The 12,782-nt window shown below is 36.2% G+C and overlaps 1 pseudogene across 1 annotated transcript; it reads left to right on the top strand.

Annotated features, from left to right (window-relative positions):
* Positions 1-11,822: 11,822 nt before the first annotated feature.
* Positions 11,823-12,534, top strand: LOC311606516 (ATP synthase F(0) complex subunit B1, mitochondrial-like; annotated as a pseudogene). Its single transcript has one exon. The product of its transcript is annotated as an ATP synthase F(0) complex subunit B1, mitochondrial-like (transcript).
* Positions 12,535-12,782: the final 248 nt, after the last annotated feature.

Here is a 12,782-nt window from a genome sequence, read left to right as displayed (position 1 = left end):
TCACATTGTGTAGAGCATGGGTGGGTCCGACCCCTGGGCACCCAGCTAATCCACAGAAAAGTCCTAGGGGACAACTCCATTGGCCACCATCATGAGAAAGACTGTGAAACACCATGCAGCTTTGGGCTCTCTCTGCCCATATGCTGCTTACCAGATCTGGAATACAGAGCTAATATCCACTTACAAGTGAGTACACACCATGTGTGTCTTTTTGGGTCTGGATTATTTCAGTCAGGATAATCTTTTCTAGTTTCATCTACTTTCCTGCAAATTTCACGATTTTCTTGTTTCTAATAGCTGAGTAGTATTCCACCGTGTAAGCCTACCACAGTTTCTTTATCCTTTCTTTGAGGGACATCTAGGTTGTTTTCAGATTATTGCTACTATGAACATAGAATCCTTGTTGTGTGGTGGAGCATCTTTTGGATATATGCCCAGGAGTGGTATAGCTGTGTTTTAAGGTAGAACTATTCCAATTTTCTGACAAAGCACCAGGTTGATTTTCAAAGTGCTTGTACAAGTTTGCACTCCCACTAGCAATGGAGTTGTGTTCCACTTTCTTCACATCCTCACCAGCATTTGCTGTCACTTGAGTTTTTGGTCTTAGCCATTCTAACAGGGGTAAGATGGAATCTTAGAGTTGTTTTGAGTTGCATTTCCTTTATGACTAAGGACTCTGGGCATTTCTTTAAGTGCTTCTCAGCCAGTAGAGATTCCTTTGTTGAGAATCTCCGTTTAGCTCTGTACCATTTTTATTGGATTATTTGCTTTGTTTGTGTTTAATTTCTTGATTTCTTTATATATTTAGATATACACCCTCTGCCAGATATATGGTTGTTGATGATGTTTCTCCCAAGTACGTAGGCTGTCATTTTGTTTTATTGACAGAGTTCTTTGCCTTTTCAGATTCATTAGGTCCCATTTATTAATTTTAACTTTAAAGCCTGAGTTGTTGGTGTTCTGTTCAGGTCCTTGTCTCCTGTGCCAATGAGTCCATGGCTAATCCCCACTTTCTCTTCTAATAGATATAGTGTATCTGGCTTTATGTTAGGTCTTTGATCCATTTGGACTTGAGTTTTGAGAAGGGTGATAAGTATGCATCTATTTGCATTTTTCTACATGTAGACATCCAATTTTAGACAAGCACCAATTGATGAAGATGCTGTCCTTTTTAATTGTTTATAGTTTGGCTTCTTTGTCAAAAATCAAGTCTAAATAAGTGTGTGGATTTATTTCTGGGTCTTCAATTTGATTCCATTTATCAGCTAGTCTGTTTATATGAAAGTATCATGCAGTATTTTTATTACTATTGCACTGTAATACAGCTTGAAATCAGGGATGGACTTATTTCCAGAAGTGCTTTTAATACACAGGAGTCTTTCAGCTATTCTGGTTTTCTATTTTGTTTTGTTTTGTTTTGTTTTTCCATATGAAGCTGAGAATTGTACTTTTAAGGTTTGTAAAAAAATATGTTGGTATTTTGATAAGAATTGCATTGAATCTGTAGATTGCTTTTCGTAAGATGTCCTTTCTTATTACAATTATCCTACTAATCCATGTTTATGAGACATCTTTCCATCTTCTGATACCTTATTTAGTTTCTTTCTGCAGAGACTTTAAGTTCTTGTCATAAATGTCTTTCTCTTGCTTGGCTAGAGTTGTACCAAGATACTCTATGCTATTTGTGGCTATTGTGTGAAAGGATGTTGTGTCTCTGGTTTCTTTCTCAGCCCATTTATCATTTGTATAAAGGAGGGTTACTGATTTCTTTAGAGTTAATTTTGTATCCAGCCACTTTGATGAAGTTGTTTATCAACTGTAGAAGCTCTCTGGTAGAATTTAGGGGGTCAATTGAATATACTCTCATATAATTTGTGAATAGAGATACTTTGACTTCACCCTTTCCAAATTTTATCCATTTGATCTCCTTTTGTTGTCTCATCACACTAGCTAGACCTTCAAGTTCTATGTTGAACAGATATGGAGAAAGTGGGAAGCCTTGTTTTATCCCTGGAGTGAATTTTCATATTATTGAAATTTATTAAAAAGAATATAAATTGGATGTGTCCATCAAATCCTACCCCTCAGATTTCATGGAGTCCTCGGGAAAAGGAAGCAGAAAGATTGTGAGAGTCAGAGGGGATGAAGGACACAAAGAGAACAAGGCCCTTTGAATCAACTAAACAAGGCACATATGAGCTCACAGAGACTGAAGTAGAGAGCATAGGGCCCACATGGGTACACACCCGGCGCCTCTCTCTCTCTCTCTCTCTCTCTCTCTCTCTCTCTCTCTCTCTCTCTATATATATATATATATATATATATATATATATATATGTATATATATATATATATACATACATACATACATATATATTACACTGCTGTTTTTATAAGGTCTCTGAGTATGGAAATGAATTGGTCTCTGACTCTTTTGCCTGCTCTTAGTACTCTTTTCCTCCCATTGGGTCCAACTTTGATATGATAGTGTTTGTTTCATCTTATTATATGTTTAGTTGCTATCTCTTAGTAGCCTGTTCTTTTCTTATGAGATTCAAAAAAATGAGTGGATCCGGAGGGGAGGAGAGATGAGGAACTGACAGGAATAGAGTAGAGGAATGGAAACTATAATCAGGATATGTATTGAGAAAATCTATTTTCAAAATTAGTAAAATAAAATTCCTGTTGCAATAAAATGTATATCTTCAGCCTAGGAAGCCAATAACTGACACAAAGAGACTGAAACGTAATTCAAAGCTGCAAGCACTACACTGGACAGATTCTAAACTACTACTTTTTAAATAATAAACTAAAATAATCTTCTCTAATCCTCATAACCTACGTATATCTCACACACTTGCCAATCTGATCTTTCTTGTGCAGCTTCTTTCTTCCAACTCTGTCAACTCTCATCCTCTCTTAATTGTCAACTGTCAATGCCCCCTCTTCAGGAAGTCCAGCCGTGCACTTCCTGTCCTTCTGCCCAGCTTATTGGCTAAACAGCATTTTATTGAGAGTTGTTGCATCCACTCAAGACATTCTTCCTCAAATTTCACATATGAAGGAGATAATGTATTACTTGTCCTTTTCAACTGAGCTATTTCGCTTATTAATAGTGACCTTTAATTAAATCATCATTGGAACAAATGACAGAATTTCATTGTTTTATATAAGTGAATAAAATTTCATATATGCCACAATCTTATTAACTATTTACTTGTTCATAGATACTGTAACTGTTTGAATGAGAAATATTCCCTACAGCCTGAGGTATTTAAATGTTTAGTCACCAGTTGATGATGCTGTTTTGGAATGTGTAGGAAGTATAGTTTGGCTAGAGGAAGTATGTCACCAGGGCTGGGGTTTGGAATTTCATAGCCTTGCCCTCTTTCCTGCTGGCTGTCTCTGCTTTATGCTTGCAGGTGAGGATGTGAGCTCTCAGCATCCTTCTCCTGGTGCTGTGTTTTCATGCAGTGATGGAGTCTTATTCCTCTGGAACTGTAAGCCCAAATAAACAGTTTTTTTTCTAAAAATAAAATAAAATTTACTATGTAGAAAGCAAACAACAAAAATACATAAATCGAGTTCAACAAATAAATGTGATAATTAGTGGTTGCAAGGGCTATTTTTATTATCTTTTACTTATTTATTCTGCTTAATTCATCGATTATATGTATTTAGAAAAAATTATACAGGATTTGGATAACATGATTATCTTTTCTTGCATTAGGCCAGTTGCTTTGCTGGATATTTTCTTCAAGATTAAAAAAATGTTTCTTGTGAATTTTTTACTTTTATTAAAATTAGAAATTTTCTCACCTAACATATCCTGATTAAGGTTTCTCCTCCTTTATTCTTTCCCACTTTCCTACTTCTCACCTCCCAATCCACCCAGATCCATTCCCTTTTTGTCTCTCATTAGAAAACAGAAAAGCTTCTAAGAAATTATAATATAGTTAATATAATATAACAAAACAAAAACTAACATATTTATTTGGACAGAATAAACAAACAGAAGATAAAGAGCCGAAACAGAAGGCACAAGAATCAGAGACTCAATCTTTCTTACAATCAAGAATCCCATAAAAACAGTGAACAGAGGAACTGTTACAGACCTGTTAAGGTCCTGAGCATTCTGACACAGTCTCTATGAGTTTATGTGAGCTCTGATCGTGTCGGTTTAGAGGGCCTTTTTTCTTTGGGTCTTCCATTCATTCTGGCTCTTACACTCTTTCTGTCTATTCAAATTGTTTGTATCCATTCCAAAAGTCACCAATAAGACCTGAACCTTGACTCAGTTATAAGTAATTCTGTAAACTTCTGGAGTCAGACTGACTGGGTTTAAATGGTCATACACTGAATCTCTATCATTCACTAGTTGTAGGGCCTTGGATAAGTTATACTTCCAGAAACTTGCTGTCCTCAACTATGAGGTGGAGATAATAATAGCAGTGATGCAGGAAAAAGTTTAGCTTAGTTTCCTTACCTAGAAGGGAGGGACTTGATGGAGACATTTCATTTAGGGCTGAGTGTGCCGAGGTTTATCATCCCACTTTGCATAATGTCAGGCTTTGAGTTTCTGTAATTTTTTTTTCATTTTCTGCAAGAGAAATCTTCTCTGATGATGGCTAAGCAAGGCGCTGATTTTGGTTATAGCAAATTGTTGCCAGAAGTATTTTTATTGCTTTTTTATTTCAAAAAAATTAGAATTTGCTTTTCCCCTAGGTCCCTGGGCTTTTTAGTCTTATGTTCTTGGTCATCCAAGCAGTGCTGGGTATGAATTCCATATCAAGGAGTCAGACTTGTCTAATCAGATGTTAGTTGGTTACTCCCATAAACCTTATACCGTCATTGTCTTAACACGTTTGGCAAGTAGGACAGCATTGTTGATCATAGGCTTTATAGCTGGTTTTGTGTTTATGTTCCTGTTTTTGGTACTGTGTAGAGTACCTTCTCGTACCAAAGATGCTATAATGTAAAAATGAAGACTCTATGTAGGCCCTAGCTCAGCATTTGCATGTTCTATTAGTAGTATGGGTATTGTCTTCCAACAATGCTGTCTTAATATCAATTTGTGGAAAGTAACTGAGAGTCTAGGCAACAGCCTCTGTTGTTTGGGGATTCTATAAAACCCCTTTGGCCAACAACTCTGGGAGATATCCCATAGATATATCAAGACCATAGGATGCACAATTTAAATACACCACAAAAGGTACTTTTGTGCAATATATAACTTTAAAAAGTTCAACTTTAAAAAGAAAAACATTCTTCCCAGGAAACAAAATAACTGAAGGAACCATCACTTGTACTTTGCTACTCTTCAAATTCTAGGAAACTTCATTCTTTTGGTATTTACAATACTGAGTTGATTTCATATCTTTTTGAATTACCAATGTTATCTCAATGTTTAGGCTTTACATACCTAAATATTGGGAAATAAATTTTTTAAATATTTGAAAAATGTTTAAAAATGTGACTCTCTGTGCTGAATTATGATAGCTCAAAGAGGTATTAGAAACAAGAATTCAATTAAGAGGTTATTTTGATAATACTTTGAGACCTGAGACAAACTTGAACTTTGGAACAGCTATGAACTTGAAAACAAGGCTAATGAACTGATAAGAAATTTGGGGAATAAAAAGTTCTGTGCTGTCTCATAAGAAGGCTGGACAGATGATGACATCACCTTCAAGAGACAACTTACAAGATTTTTTATTTTAGAAGAAAGAAAACATAAAAAAAAAACTCTTAGAAAATCTGGGAGTTCATGAAAGATAAGAGCCAACTGAGCAGTGAAAAAACAGAATTATTCTTTCTCAAAGTTCATGAGGTGTCCATCCTGGAAACACTAGCAGACTCTGTGGCTTTTTAATGACTATTTATTGGTTTATAGGAATGTTGCTTTCTTGCTGTGGTCCATCATGGAGGAAGAGGACAGCTCTGATTTTTCCAACATCTTATTTGGGGATTAACGATTCAGTAAGAGAAGTCCTTCAGGAACAAATGAAGGTCTTCCTCCCAAGAGAATCAGAATTGAATAGATTTATCTTTGAAAGATCCTCTAGAATCCTAAGATTATTCACTAAGAAATTCAATTAGATTTTCTCATATACACTTTAAAATTAATAATTTATTGAACATTGCAAATAGTCTATACATAAATAAGAAGAATGTTTGCTTAAAATCAGAACCATGTTTGACATTGCAATATGGTATTTATTTTATGGGTAAAAAATACTTTTTTTTCTTTTTCTCTTCCTTCCTCACTCCTCTTTTTCTCTTCCTTTCTTCCTCCCTTTTTTATTTCTTTCTTGCAGTCTACCAATTCTTTTTGTGTCTTTTTATTTGTATTGCCACTTATCCCCCAAACAGGTTATTCCAATTACTTTTAATATTATACATCATTTTAAAATCAGAAGAAAGGTTTTGTGCATACATCATGTTAGGCACTGTGGATACATTTACTAACAAACCAGACAATGTCTCTGATCTCATGGAACTGACAATGTAAGGAAAAGGAGAGGTCGGCAGATTTCAGTGAATTTGAGGCCATCCTGGTCTACAGAGCAAGTTCTAGGGTTACATAGAGAAACACTTCCATGAAACAATCCAAAATGAGATTTCAGCCAATAACTTTAGAGGACACTCAAACATCCAGAACATCAAGCGCCTGCAGTCCATCAAGGCACATCCTAGAACTGCAAGGCTGAGTTAAAGAGTGGGTTAGAGATTGTAATTTTTTAAAAATAAATCTTCAATCTGGTACTATTTTCAAGACCGGATGATGAATGTGGGAACGGGTGTGCTATTTGGGACTTTAGTTCTTATCGTTGTGTCATTTATACATTATACAAGATGTTGGTTTCGTTACTATTTTGAGATCCTGAGAAGGCTTTTATAGTTTCTGATTTAAACTGGTCCAGTATTGACATTTTCATTAGCTATCTAGAGACATCCAGTCTTCATGTAATCAGTATGTATATTTTCATCAAATCCCAGCCAATTTGTCCCGTTTTTTGTCCCTGTAAAACAGATCTCATATTGTAATGTCAGACATAGTTCTGATTTTAAACAAAACATTTCTCTTATTTATGTGCAGACTATTTGCAATGGTGCAATGTATTATTAATTTAAAAATGTGTTTTTAAATTGGGAGGGAGTTACTCTAGGATTCTAATTGATCTTTCCAAGATAAATTGCAGGTTTATGGATAGAGGAATTTTGGCTTGAGCAAATTTGAGGGTTGAAGATCTTGACAGGTTTGTGTGTCTTGACTTTATCCTTATTACACAAACATGGATAACACTCTTCTTGCTTTTCCTCTATGTTTCACTGGCTTAAATTGTAAATATGTCTTCTCTAAACATTTAGGAAACAGCCTGAACTGAAATTCCTCGTTCAGATCACATCTCTAAGCATTTACTTCTGGAAAGTGCCAAATTGACCACTTATACCAGATAGGAAAACCACAGCAGGCTATCCAAATTTAAACATAAAGATTCTTCCAAGAAGGATCTTTGAGAGCAACACTACATGAGGCTTGCATGTTTTGATTTATAGAACCCAAATTGAAATCTGATTCCCCTGGCTTTTCTTTAAGTACCGGGAAGAGAATAATCTAGGCTTTTCCTAGAATTCAACATAATCTCTTTCCAGCTGTATTCTGTGAATTTAAAAGCATTTCAGATGATTAAAATGTAATCTTGCATCTTTAATTCAGCCACAGGACACATGATCAGAGCACAGCTGAACTAAATCATAAGTGTTATCTTCCAGATAAATGGCCTTCTTTTCAAAATGCGGAGGAGTTTTAGATTTTTTAAATTGAAGAATAGAAAGCAACAGTATTGAACTTCTATTTTCAAGTTGATGTTTTTGGTAAACTTTATTTCACTTAACTTTTAGTGGCTTATACCAAGTGGCACATATGAAACTACTTAACAGTTGGATTGTGATTACTGTCTTGCACTCTGGCGACACTGCAGAGTACATCACTCCACTTAATAAATCCACAGTGTTAATGGTAGGAACTGATAGACTAATATTTTATAACTCATATCAATGTTAACACCTTTGCTTGACATAAAAACTGGTGCACTGAGTAAAACAGAAGATTGGGGAATAATTCATAATATATAAATGATGGGTGTGTTCATTGTAGGTGAAAAGAGAAGCTGATTTAATGAAGTTTCCAAAACCAAACAAGGAAAGGAATTAACCAATAATTTAATTTGAGTTAACACAGGAATAACACTTAAAATCTTAGTGGTTTCAGGGAGTATGAAACATCAGCTCTTGAGCAGGTTTAACCTAATGTAGCTCAATTATAGGAGTTTGTTTTTAAATACTTTGGTAAAATTAACATTTTTTTGCATAAGAGTACATACTATTAAGGAACATACAAATACAGTAAAACTTGAAAAATCTTGATATGCACCTAGAAAAATATTTTCAAGTTGCATTTGACTTTGAAATGTCTATAGAAAAACAGTTCCAAATATTACTTCATGTATATATCTTTTAATAGTCTACAAGCTTGCAGATAAAGGAAAATTTTTATTTTACTTTACTTTGAATTAGATTTTGTATGTGGTATTGGTAGTAGTTATAAATGTAAATATTTTTGCATAACAGTTGTTGGCATGCTTCATAGATTATTTCAGAATCTCCTTAGGAAATAGATATATTCACAAAATAAACAATCTATAATATCACAGATGATATCTTTAATACAATTACGTAATTAAACTATTACCAGCTGCTTTGGTAGAATGAAAGTACCATTAAGATTTATGTAACTTCAGGTCTTTCTGTATGGCTCAGTGCATAAAAGCACTTCCGTTGGTCAAGCCTGATGACCTGAGTTGGATCATCAGGATCTACATGATAGAAGGGGAGAACTGACTCCTGAAAGTTGTCCTCTGATCTTCGCATGCATCTTGTGACACTCCCCTTCCTTGTACACACACACACACACACACACACACACACACACACACACACACGAGAGAGAGAGAGAGAGAGAGAGAGAGAGAGAGAGAGAGAGAGAGAGAGAGTTAAGCATATAAATGAGTAAGTAAATGAATGTTTTTTAGATAGACTTTCATGGTTTTAAGAATTTTGCAAGAGAAAGCAGGACAGAAATTTAAATGACATTCAAAAGGCCTGTAGAGTTGTTGAACCCCCTTGGCACAAATCTTGAGCCATTCCTCTTGGAGCAGACCTGCAAAGGCTTAGCTTTGTAAGAAAACCAGTGGTGGTCATCAAAATTTTAACATATATTAAGTTGACCTGGTCCCTATGAATTCTTGTGAATAATTAATGTGAACTCATTTTTCAGTCAAAGTGTTGTGAGAAATGACTCAGAAAGACTATGTTCTTGAATGGTCCTTAAAGAGTAAAATTCGTTCAGATATCCTCACAAATATATAGGGTCATATTATTTCAAATAAGGAATAATGAATTGTTAAACAAATTGCAAAAGTAGGACTTTATTGGTAAGACACTATAAGAATATAAGAAAATGAAGACAAAAATTGCACATATACTCAAATTGATATTTAAAAATAAAGACAACCCTTATTTAAATGCGTGTTGGCTAATTTTTTGTATGCTTTTTCATAAGAAACTAACTAAAGAATTATTATTGCTCTAGAAAAGGTATTTGTATTATTTGATGAATAAAATGACCATTTTAAATATCTAAATCTATGAATTTCTACTTGCTCTTTCTGTAAATTTTATTTATTATATTTTCTTTCTGAGTATTGTATTTGATTTTAAAGCTTTCCCCCACTACACCTAAGAATCATAAAACATCTGAGCCTTCATTCATTCATCATGGTTTGTGTACAGCTCAACTAGACATCCATTTGAAGTCATACTACTCCCAACATATAGTTACTTAGATGTATGTTTCCCTTGCCACAATTCCCTGATATGACAAACGTCCACTCCTTCTTTCTGGTCTGTGTCACGGGGATTAAACACAGCCAGACATTTACCTTGGGTAGTATTGTCCGAAATAGGATTGGAACAAACTGACTTTCAGAGTTTGTAAACATGCTGTCATGGGGAGCAAAGTGGCCTGCTGCAAGAGCCACTGGCTCCAGTAGCAATTTAATAACCATATTTGTGCTGCTGGCTGCTTATTAATGTTAAGACCTGTCTAACTCTCCGAGGTCAGCTGATGTGCAGAGATCTGTGCATGTAATGACCTAAAGTAAGTGTTTGGCATCCAGGCTCAGAACACCCTTAATCTTTACTTTCCATCAAATGTGCCTTTGCATAAGAACAAGAAGTTCAACTTTCCTTCTCTAAAACTGTCTTGTTTCCCTTTGTGCTACCTGAACTTGATCATATTTCATTATGTTTACATTAATGTATCAAACACATTCATAAAGACAGTGGTGATGTGAACAAGCTTTTTATTAATTCACTGGGTTTTCCACACAAGTTTGATATGCAAAGGTAGAAATACATAGGGAAAAAAACTGCCCTTTAACTATACATATTTTGAGCCAGTCTTTATTAATAAATGTTTAGAAAGGACCAGATTAGATCTCACAAGATGGAAACTTTGGGGTTGGATTCTTCTAGACCTCAGGAAGATTAGGAGCTAAGCATAATCACTTTGCATCACCCCTTTGCCTGGTCTCCACCCCTTCAAGTCGCCAGTAATAGCTCCTGTCACTTAAAAGCTTTGAGCTGGCAGTGCCTCGAGGAAAGGAAATAGAAGGACACTTCATTTGTCAACACAAAAGGGCAGTTGCACAGTTGCACAATGGCTATGACAGCAGGCACAAGATCTGCACAAGATGAAGCCAAACAGAATAACAATGTGAGGGTGGAGGCACTGTGAGGCCATGCTCCAATGCCAGGAATGGAGGAGGGGCTCTGGACGCTGGGAGGTTGAAAGGATTGTGAGGTGCCATATTCAGATAAGACATATTTTATTCACTCCACAAGAAAGCCAGTAGGTTAAAAACTGCTGGTAAATATTCAGGCACATGCCCACATATGCCTGCACATATGGGCCACAAAGAGACACCCATAGGCACACAGAGAGATCATGGCACGAGCCATATGTGGTAGGCACATAGACATAAGCAGACATACAGACTGACTGGTAAAGGTGAAACTAAGCATAAAGATCAGTTCTCTGATCTCAAGGCACATTTATATAGAATCCTACAAAAGTGACACTCAGATAAAACAATTATAAGAGAGATGACATCACTCTTTACTTTGTGCTAACTCATATTGGAGAGCCATATCAGTGCCATGTTGTCTAAATATAGGTCTAACTGATGTCAACAACTGAGGAGCTATTGGCCATCTATAGCTGCTAGTGAGAGTGGGTTTTTTTTTTAAAGTATGCAGTTCCTGGTAAGTCATCCACAATCCAGGTGATGGCCCCACATGGGCACCACACACTGGATTCAATAGATTATTAACAACGACAGTAACAATGACAACAACAGCAGCAACAAGAAGACAAGACATTGGGAGGGTAGTAAGGGAGGAAGGATCTAGGGGTCGCTAAGGTGGTAGTGGAGATGAATATGATGAATATACATTGTATGGCATTGTGGCACTCAGAGGAAGGATAGCAGGCTACCAAGAAGAGACTCGGTACCCTATGAGCATATACAGGGGGAGGTAATCCCCCTCAGTCACAGTCATAGGGGCGGGGAGTAAGGGGAAAATGGGAGGGAGGGAGGAATGGGAGGATACAAGGGATGGGATAACAATTGGGGTGTAATATGAATAAATTAATAAAATATATTTTTTAAAAGGCATTCTCAAATAATTAATAAAATATGTTTAAAAAGAATGAAGCACAATTTCTTTACTCTAAAACTGGTGTAACAGGACCCTATATGCTTGGGACTGGGATTTGCTTGTATTTTTTTTATCCAAAGAAATCTATGTGATCACCCCAGAGGCATTCCTCTACCCTATCAGTAGTAGGGCTGATTGTCTATGTGATTAAGAAATATGGCTTCTCCATTGTGGAATTTGTCAATAAACTTAGTGAGCAAAAAACGGCTCAACTAGAAGACGTAAAAGCAGTTGACCATCAAACAGATCCAGGATGCAGCTGACATGGAGAGGGCACAGCACGCACTGGTTCAGAAGAGCCACCGCCTCTTCGACGTTCAGAGGAAGAACATTGCCCTGGCCTTGGAGGTCACTTACCGAGAACGGCTGCACGAAGCATATAAGGAAGTAAAGAATTGCCTAGACTATCACATTTCTGTACAGGACATGAAGTGTCGCAAGGAGCAGGACTGGGTGGAGAAGCATGTGGTGCAGACCATTTCCACACAGCAGGAAAAGGAGATGCTTGCCAAGTGCATGGAGGAGCTAAAGATGATCTCAAAGAAGGCCCAAGCTCTGCCAGTTATGTGAACATATCTATCTCAATTGAGACGGCCAGAGAGAGTTAAGTAGTCGGTGTGGAAGAACTCTTCCTGTATTGCTGTCTATTGAAATTACAGTGTACTTTTCCTAAGAAATGATCAAGGTCCATTCAGTGGTTTAACCCTATTGGCCAGTAAGGTATTTATGACCCTTGCTTAGTATCTTGAGTTGTCTGGTGATCACTTTTGAATAAGCAATATGCAACAACTTGCTGCCTGACTCAAATTACCAAGTCATAGTTTAAACTTTTAATTAGTTATACCATCTTGCAATAAAATGACATTTGGAACAGAAAAGAAGGATGAAAGCAAATGGTATTAAAAATTGTGATGATGTAAAGCTACGTGTGCCAACTG

Source organism: Acomys minous (assembly GCF_964271855.1).
Source record: "Acomys minous genome assembly, chromosome: 10".
Lineage (NCBI taxonomy): Eukaryota > Metazoa > Chordata > Mammalia > Rodentia > Muridae > Acomys > Acomys minous.
This window is presented reverse-complemented; position numbering and strand designations above follow the sequence as displayed.